Here is a 9,994-nt window from a genome sequence, read left to right as displayed (position 1 = left end):
GGATCCGCGTAAGTCGGAGACTGCCTGTATGTTGGCTATAGTCTGAATCTTGCTCTAGGTACTGTGTTTTTAAACCTAGCCATGTTGAGTAAATTAGAACATTTTGACTTATATTTCTAAGAACTGCTTTATCAAATATTGGCGTCAGGTGTGGCTGTACAACTGGAAATAACAACGTGGAGTTGAAATAATCCTGGCCTTCCCAATGTTATGTAGCTTGCACAATTCCATGTTCCTGGAGCGCATGATAAGTGAAATGATTAAAAGAATTGAGTGGAGTGTTCTGAGTCCAGCTGTGTTATTAACTTTCTGGAGCTGTGGGCAAGTCACCTCCTCTCTCTGCCACTGTCTTAAAGGGCAGTATTGTGATTGTGACCACTCACTTGAGTAAAACTTTGCAAGTATAAAATGTTCTCCCTCCCCCCACATGTAATGCTCCCTTTATTTGCATAGACGTACCCACACTGCAGCGCTGTATTCAAAATGCATTCCTATCATCAGAAATAAAACCTGGCCCAGGGACACCTACGCAAGTCAGACTTCTGCTTCCTGTACTCTACCAGATATTTGCTGTTTACTATCTTACTTGAGTCACATTATTTTGTACTGAGGTGCTGACCACTCTGCAACTGATAATTCCAACATCAGCGGCAACGTATGTGAAGAAAAGATAAAGAGACGGTTTTATTCAAATAGCAGTCTGGGTGGTGTAATCTAACCAAACAGCTGCAATGCCCGGGGCTGCAGAAACCCTGAGAGCAGTAGATTCGGTACAACTCTGCTGCAGCGGGAAGGGCAGGATCTAGAGAGACTCAAGGGGAGAGGGGCTTCAGCATCTTCTCCACACTCAGCACAGCTCCAGGGAAGCCACCACAGCAAGATCAGGGGGATCTGAAGAAGGGAATAGAGGGTCTATTAGAAGGAAGTAGTTAGACAGGAGGCCTAAGCCCTACTTAAAGCCACAGCTGCTATTGCAGTTTGTTGGTCAGAGGATTCTAGAACATCAGAACAACCATAGTGGGTCAGACATAAGGCCCAGTATCCTGTCTGCTGACCGTGGCCAATACCACCATGCGATCCCTCCTCTGCCACCCAACTCCAGAGAAACAGAGGCCAGGGATACCATTTCTACCAATCCTAGCTAATAGCCATTGCACCACATCCCGGTTAGGATCTATGAATCTATCTAGCTTTTTTTTGAACCCTGTTAAAGTTCTAGCCTTCACCGCATCTTCTGGCAAGGAGTTCCACAGGTTGACTGTGTGCTGAGTGAAGAAAAACTTCCTTTTTCTGACCCCCCTGGTTCTGATCACACTGAGTAAATGGGACTGAGCAGGACAGAGCTGGAGTTGGTGCAGTAGTCCCTGAATGCAGCATCATTCATAAGGAATTCTGGGGGCAAACACAGAACATTGTACTCACAAACTGGTATAACTAGACTTGACACTCTCCATGTCAGGAAGTGAGAGACAGGCTTGAACAGAAAACTATCCAAATAGTTTCAAGGTGTTAAATGCCTTGTTCTATGCAAAACCTTAACTGGGAAAATTGACCACTAGCTTTCCCAGGGCTCAAGCTGAAGCCTCATGCTTTATCATGAGACCATGGGGCTTGGGTTCTGTCTCCCCACTTCCTGCCCAGGGTCATGTGGTATTTTTTGCTCAGAAGCGGGATGTGGTGCAATGAAGTTTGAGATCTATTGCTCTGGGATATAGAGCTTGAAGAAATAATTCTGCTCATCTGAGAGATCATGGGATCTTAATAGGCCTTTCTCCTGCCTATTGGTTACGGTTAATGTACTCAAGGCCTGTCTCTAACATGCCAAGTGGCAGACGATTGCTAATGCTGTTCTTTCCTAAAACAAAACATTGTTTTTTAATGAATTGCCATTTCTGCTGCTCTTTATCCATCTCATACTCTGTTCCTCTAGTTGTGTAAGGTTAAGGCTAATATTAGCACCTACCTTTTCCTTAGAGTAAACTCTTCAGTACAAGCTGAAACAAAAGACAGAACTATGTAGCACTTTAAAGACTAACAAGATGGTTTGTTAGGTGATGAGCTTTCATGGGCCAGACCCACTTCCTCAGATCAATATGTGGAAGAAAATCGGCACAACCATATATACCAAAGTGATAAAATAAAAAAAAAGTGAACGCATGTGAAATTGACAAATCAAATTTTAGAACAGAGAGGGGGTAAGGGGGGAAGGTAAGTTTCTGTGAGGTAATGACATTAGGGATGATAATTGGAGAAGCTATCTTTGTAGTGGGTGAGATAATTAGTGTTTGTTTAAACTCATACATAAAGAGTCAAATTTAAGCATGAATGACAATTCTGAAGCTTCTCGTTGAAGTCTATGCCGCTGATCTGGAGGTATAAGTTGTCACCAAATTGGAAATAATTGTGGGTGAGAACAGAGTTACACAGGTCTGCTACCAGAATGGCAGTGGTATCCTCTGGAATAGTGTTTCTAATTGCTTGTAATCCGTCTTCATGTGGAATATTGGTGTAGAGAGCTTCTACATCGATGGTAGCAAAGATGGCATTATCAGGGAGGTTATTGATGTTTTGTGGTTTTCTCAGGAAGTCAGTAGTATCTTGGAGATAGCTTCCTGTTCATCCAGAAATATAATTTATGCCATCATGTGCCTAAAGTGTCCATCTGCTATGTACATTGGACAAACGTCTCAGACACTTCGCCAAAGAATCAATGCACACAAAACAGACATAAGACTCTCTCACAGAGAGAAAGCTGTTGCCTGCCATTTCAGCCAGACTGATCATTCACTTAATGGCCTTAAAACATGCATATTGCTTCAAAGAGACTTTAACTCCAGACTTCAACCAGAAGCTTCAGAATTGTCATTCATGCTTAAATTTGACACTTTATGTATGGGTTTAAACAAAGACTCTAATTATCTCACCCATTACAAAGATAGCTTCCCCAATTATCACCCCTATATCACTACTTCACAGAAACTTACCTTCCTCCCTCACCCCCTTTCTGTTCTAAAATTTGATTTGTCAATTTCACATGTGTTCACTTTTTTTTATTATATCACTTTGGTATATATGGTTGTGCCGATTTTCTTCCACATATTGATCTGAGGAAGTGGGTCTGGCCCATGAAAGCTCATCAGCTAATAAACCATAGTGGATGGAGCCCTGAGCCTCTGAATGGGCGGGGCTAATTAATCGCCTGTACTTGTAACTTACAGCTGTAGGTAACTGTCTGTTATGTTTATGAGCATGCTATCCAGCATATCTTTGCATGTGTCTTTTTTTGTCTTGGATGGGACAACCCCCCCAAAAATTATAACTCAAAGGGAGATGCTACTTAAATTTTGCAAATTGCTGCTTTAATATGAAACAGAGCTATTAAAATGGGGTGAAGAAGGAGAAGCTTTCATTTCACCATCAGTTGCTTACGTTTGCATCCCATGACAGTGTGAAGATCTGCTGGCCATCACTTCCTGGAAATGCTTAGAAAAGCTTGATGATGATCAGTTGGAGTTGCACACACAAGCTGGCAGTTTGCTTTCTATTTGTAGCCTTGACCTTAACAATGTGTAAAAAGGTGAGTTAGTAGGGTTTTTTCCAAAGCAAATCTCACGCTTGCTAGAAAATTTGCCCATAACAAATGGCTCATTTTTTAAAAAGTGGAATCTTGAAACTTTATTTGAATTGACCCATGTGGATTTTTTTTTTTAATGTGGAGAGTATAAGGACCTCAAGGCTATGTCTAGACTGCAAGCCTCTTTCGAAAGAGGCTCTTTCGAAAGATACTTTTGAAAGAGCCTCTTTCGAAAGAGAGCATCTAGACTGCACGTTGAACTTTCGAAAAAGCGGCTTGCTTTTTCGAAAGAAAGCATCCAGTGAGTCTGGATGCTCTCTTTCGAAGAAGCCCTATTTACATTCAAGAACGCCTTCTTTCGAAAGAGGAACTTTCGAAAGAAGGCGTTCTTCCTCGTAAATTGAGGTTTACCGCCATCGAAAGAAAAGCCGCATTCTTTCGATTTAATTTCGAAAGAACGCGGCTGCAGTCTAGACGCAGGTGAGGTTTTTTCGAAAAAAGGCTACTTTTTTCGAAAAAAACCCTGAGTCTGGACATAGCCCAAGGTGGGGGTCAAGTAGAGATAGATGAGTGAAATGAGGTAATGGAGTAATTACAAATAACTCTGTCTCCAAAGCTGAGGAAGAAAATGCTGGCTAAAATAACCAGTGCCAGTGAGGAAGACATTAAGGGCACGTCTACCCAGCAGCGTTATTTTGAAATAGCAAAGTGAGTGTCTACACACCCAACCTGTTACTTTGAAATAATTTCAAAATAACGGGCTTCTTATTCTGCATTCCGTAACCCTCATTGTACGAGGAATAATGCCTATTCTGAAATAGCTATTTCGAAACAGGCTGCATGTAGACAGGGAAGCTGAAGTTATTTCATAATAAGTGGCCTCCAGGGCTTCCCATAGGTGCGCTGGTAGCCACTCTGTCCACATTCATCAGAACTCTATAGTTCCCCTTCCCCTGCGGCCCTTAAAGCTGCAGCCACAGGGGAAAGGGCTGGTGGCGTACAGCAGGCCCAGCTTGCAACGTGACGCACAGCAGATCCCTGACAGCTATCGCTGCTGCCATGGCAGATCCTTGTGCTCCCACCAAGCCCCACACGGCTGCAAGGAAGCAGGCAGCCACCATAGAGGGTGCCCTCATGGATTGACGCAGAGAGCCTGGATCTCATTGGGGAGAACACGCCAACATCCAGGATCTCCGCATCAGATGGCGAAATGCTGATGTCTCCGGCTGGATGTCCAATAGCCTGGTCAAGAGAGGGCACAGCTGCACTCTGGACCAGGTCAAAATGAAAATAAAGGAATTCCTCCAGCCTGTGCCAAGAACAGAGAAAAAAGCTTTCAGTCAGGAATGGCCCCCGAGACCTCCCGCTTCTTCACCCATTCACCTCCCCTCCCCTCGTCGTTGTCTCCAGCCTGGTCACACCTGTTGTCTGATTCCCAGAGGGCATGGCAGGGTAGGAGGATGATGCTGAGGAGGAGGTGGCCAGCACAGATATCATGCTGTCTGGTGGACGGGGGCTGGATGAGGTCTTGGGTGCTGTCAATAGCCACACCCTTCCTTTTCTTCCCCCCCCCCCCCCCCCGCAGCTGGGGCAGCCCATGTCAGCAAAGCCAGTGACCTGGTGCGGGGGGGGGGGGGGGGAGGGAGCGGGTTCTGCATTGCCCAGGATGATGACCCTGCACAGCAGGACAGTGTTGGTGGCCTGCACCACCTGTAGAAGGAGACAAACAGAATCACAGAGTTGGCAGGGCCCCCAGGAATTCCCCAAGCCCAGCCGCCCACCCCCCACACCAGGCCCAACCCCAATGAACCCCATCCCTCAATAGGGCAGGACTGAAAAACCTTCCAGGAAGGGAACTTCCACCACTCCCCCTACCTCCCTAGGGAACCCCATTCTAGCAGTTCACCACCCTTCTAAGATGATAGCACCAGAGCACCATATCTGCATGACCGCAGCCCCATCGGTCGATTTCCCTCGCCGTACTGGTTCCCAATAGATTTGTAGCAGTCCAGCGTGGTGAGCTTTCAGATAGCAATGACGACCCGCCTCTGGAGGGAAACGGTGAGTTGCATGTGGGTATCCCATCCCCGAGGGCAGGGCGAGCCACTCACACAGCTCCAGGAAGGTGTCCTTCTACATGTGGAAGTTCTGGAACCACTGCAGGTCATCCCACCCCTCCATGACGATCTGGTCCCACTAGTCAGAGTTGGTGTCCAGTCACCAGAAGCAGCAGTGCACAGTGTGCAGGGAAGGGTGGGTGGGATCATGCTACATGAGCAGTGTGTGGAGAGAGAAGAGGTGCCCCACAATGAGCTGGGGGTCCTCCTCCTGCAAAGCCACAAGGGCAGCCTGCAGTAACTGGACCAGGAAGTGTGGCATGAGGTCTAGGAGCCATCGAGTGCTTAGAGGCAGGTCCAGCTCCATAGCAGAAGTGCTGTGGTGTCTGCAAGGGCAATCACAGCAGGCAGTGGAATGGGCAAAGGAGAAGAGCCTGAGACATGGCTATACAGGGGAGGTTCCTTTAAGCACGAGCCTCAGATGCAGGCTCCAGTAAGTCACTGCTGTCCTGATGCCCTGCCTGAAGTGCTTCCAAGGGGCTGTAAAATGCATTTCAGGCTCTAACCAGTGTGGACACTTCTGAAATGGCTCAGTGCTGTTTTGATGGGCATTTGCAGTGTAGATGCACTGTTTCCAAATAAGCTATTTCGAAGTTTTAATTCTGAAATAGCTCATTCCAAAGTAATGCTGCAAGCGTAGACCAAGTGACCTGGTTCCTTGAGACTAATCTATGATTTCATGATCCTTAAGGAACAAAATGCAAAGTCATTATGGAAGACAGTCATAGTCGCATACCTTGCAGCTGGCTACCTGCATAGAAAGTACAGTTGGGTCATTTCCCTGCATACTCTCAAAACATGCACAGATACAAATTTCAACCTCAGGAGAAAATAGTGTTACTAGTTGTGTAACTGAAAAGCAGAACATCATCAGATACTGATATGATTGTTACCCCAAAAATTCCCACTGAAGACCACCCAGGGTTACACTAGCATGAGTTTATTGCTTGAGGAATTAACACTCCACTATTTGCACTACAAGGTTAAACTAAAGAGGATAGAGTTGCCACCAAAGGTTTAAACTGAAGGGGATAGAGCTGTCATCAAAGGTTTTAACTAAAGAGGGAACCAGCTATCTCTCTCTCACACACACAATCAAACAAGCACACATACCCCTCCATTCATTCATTCATTCATTCATTCATACACACACATTGGCTACGTCTAGACTGGCATGATTTTCCAGAAATGCTTTTAACGGAAAAGAGCGTCTAGATTGGCACGGACGCTTTTCCGCAAAAGCACTTTTTGCGGAAAAGCGTCCGTGGCCAATCTAGATGCACTTTTGCACAAAACAAATCTCAGCTGTCTACACTGGCCCTTTTGCGCAAAAGGGACTTTTGCCCAAACGGGAGCAGCATAGTATTTCTGCAAAAAGCACTGCTTTTGCGGAAATTCAAGCAGCCAGTGTAGACAGCTGGCAAGCAGTGTAGACAGCTGGCAAAATCAGCCGCTTTTCCGGAAAAACTGGCCAATCTAGAAACAGCTATTCATTCCTGCCCTCAGGCACTCACACACTTACACAGGCATATGGGTTGCAGAAGGAGCCTAGGTATGTAGATTCTGGAGGGTCTGTCTGCTCATCGTGGCTGGGGAGCTGGTCAGGAAAGAGACTTGCTGTAGAGAGGAGTTTCTCAGGAGGAAGGGAAGAAAGAGAGAGAGTCTTACATGTACTCCCTCTCCTTTATATTTTGTTTGTATGGCCCCTGTGACTCATCCACCTCATCACCAGGGAGCATGCCCAGACTTCCCTTTATCCAGCAAAGCAGCAGTCTCTGATGACTCATCACCATGTGCTCCAGCCTTAGCCTTGCAGCTTCAAACACAAACACAAACACACACACACACACACATCACTCAGGGGAGAATGCAGTTTAGAGCAAGTTACAAGCAAGGTGGCTGAGAGTTACAAAGATTACAAAGTTGCAGCTTACAGTAAGTTTCTGAGAGTTACAAAGATTACAAAGTTTTACAAAGATTACAGCAAGTTGCAAGGTTTGACAAATACTAAAATGAGTTGTAGTTTAAAATCTTAGACCTTAGTGTTAGTTTATCCTCAGAAAATGCATGTGTAAAATCAAGTAAACTCAGGCGGAGGCTTTTTTTATGCAACAATGATCTCATACACTGATGTGACCTCAGGCAGAGAAATCATAGTTGGCTTGAGGCTGAGAGGTCCAAATGTCCTCCACTCCTCTTTCCCAGAGCTGCTAAGAGGAAAAAACTCAGCACATACCTCAGGACGTATCTAGACTACACGGAACAGAGATGCATATCTTCTTCCAATCGCACTTTTGAAAGCTCTGCTTTCAAAAGTGAAAGTAATTAAGATGTGGCTTTTTCGGCAAACCACCCCTTTACTCAAAAAGCCGCTTTTCCTCAAAAAAGGAGGTTTATGCAGCTTTTCAAAAGTTTACGCAGCTTTTTTACGCTGAAAAAGCTGCATCTTAATTACTTTCACTTTTGAAAGCTCCACTTTTGAAAGTGCGATTGGAAAAAGATATGCGAATTCCTGCAGAATTTGCATATCTTCTTTCGACCATTCCCTGTAGTCTAGATGAGCCCTCAGAGACTATGACTACACTGCAGTTAGACACGAGTGGCTGGTCTGCACCTCCTGACTTGGGCTTCCAGGGCTCAGGCTAAGAGCTATTTAATTGAGGTGCAGATGTTTGCATTTGGACGGGAGCCCTGGTCCTAGCACCCTGCGAGGTGGGAGGGACTCAGAGCCCAAACACTACACCTCCGTTGAACAGACCCCTAACCTAGAGGTACCATATTTCAGGTTCCCAAAAAGAGGACCCTGCTGAAGGTAGGGGAAGCTGGAGAGGATATTTGGTGGCAAGGCTGCATCTCCAGTTGTGGCGCTCCTCCCCCTTCCCCTTCTCCCTCCCAGCAGCGGGAAAATCCAGAGCAGTAAATATTTTAAAAATCTGCCTGGCCAGAGAGGAGCAGACCAAAATGGAGGTTATTGCCTGGGAAATCCAGACATAATTTGGAAACATCCTAAGGCACCCCAAGCAGATTTCCTTATGGCAGTGGTCTCCAATCTTTTTAATCACAAGATCACTTTTTCAGTGTAAGTGCAGTGTAAGCTCTACCTCAAACCCAAATACTTCTTTTCCCCACTTCTCTGAGGCCCTGCCCCTGCTCCACCCCTTCGCCAAGGCCTCACCCTACTCACTCCATTCCCCTTCTTCCCCAAATCTCATTCACTTTCACCAGGCAGGGGTAGGGGGTTGAGAGTATGGGAGGGGACACCCAGAAAGTAGGGAGGTGGGGTAGGTTCTGGAAGGGGATAGGGCATTTGTCTTGGGAGCACAGGGTTGGAGGCTCGAGTCCTTCTGTTCATCCTGGGAACAGCCAGACAGCTGTTCCAGGGATGGAGCTGGCTCCTGTGATAGGAAGGCAGGATAAGGGACCCACTGACAGTGGAGAGGTTAAGTGAGGTGGGTTGTGGAGTGGATTGAATGATAGGGCATTTGCTGGGGGAGCACAGAATGGGATACTAAGAGTCCTGCCACCTCGCTAGCTCAAGTCTCACCACTCTGGGAGTGACCAGACAGCTAACACAGGACAAGCTACCCTCTTAAGGTAGGAGGGTGGTCTGGGCAATAGCCATTTTCCTGGGGAGCACAGGGGTGGGGGCTTAGTCCTGCAGCCCTCACATTAGGAAGGCAGGATAAGGGACATGCTGAAGGAAGTGAGGGGGGCAGGGTGGTGCAGCTCTAGAGTGACTTAGGGGAGAGGGATTGGCCTGGAAGTGCAAGTCCTACCCACCCTGGGAGTAGCAGGATAGCATGCACAGGCTGCTCCACGGAGAGCTGTCCCACACATGAGCAAGGCAGGATAAGGGATCCACTGGAAGTGGGGTGGGTTCTGGAGTGGTTGGGGATAGGGCCTACTGCCTGGGGAACACAGGGCGGTGTGCTTGAGTCCTGCCCCCCATCAGCCCAAGCCCCACCCTGGGAGCAACCAAACAGCCAGCACAGGATAAGGGACCCTCTGAAAGTAGGAAGGTGGTTTGGGTCTTTGAGTAGAAACGAGACTAAGGCATTCACCTGAGAAGAGCAGGGTTGTGGGTTCAAGTCCCAACCACCCTGGGAATAACCAGACAGCTGCCCCACAGATAGAGCAGTAGAGTCAAGGCAGGCTTACTCCTGCCCTGGCCCTGTGCCACTCCCACAAACAGCTGGCATGTACAGCAATGGCTCCATGTGCTGCACCTCATCTACAGGCACCAACCCACAGGTTCTACTGGTCACAGTTCCCTGTTGTTGATCAATGGGAGCTGCAGGAGTGG

The 9,994-nt window shown here is 46.9% G+C and overlaps 1 long non-coding RNA gene across 2 annotated transcripts; it reads right to left on the bottom strand.

Annotated features, from left to right (window-relative positions):
* Window positions 1-281: 281 nt before the first annotated feature.
* On the bottom strand, window positions 282-7,382 carry LOC142831085 (uncharacterized). Of its 2 annotated transcripts, XR_012906750.1 has the most exons (4): window positions 7,214-7,382; window positions 4,996-5,622; window positions 3,430-4,883; window positions 282-891 (listed from the first exon to the last, which is right to left on the bottom strand). It is a non-coding gene; the product is annotated as an uncharacterized LOC142831085 (long non-coding RNA). The 2 variants fall into 2 exon arrangements; XR_012906749.1 differs by having other exon boundaries at window positions 4,996-7,382.
* Between the last annotated feature and the right edge of the window lie 2,612 nt (window positions 7,383-9,994).

The sequence above is a fragment of the Pelodiscus sinensis genome, chromosome 12 (assembly GCF_049634645.1).
Source record: "Pelodiscus sinensis isolate JC-2024 chromosome 12, ASM4963464v1, whole genome shotgun sequence".
Classification (NCBI taxonomy): Eukaryota; Metazoa; Chordata; order Testudines; family Trionychidae; genus Pelodiscus; species Pelodiscus sinensis.
This window is presented reverse-complemented; position numbering and strand designations above follow the sequence as displayed.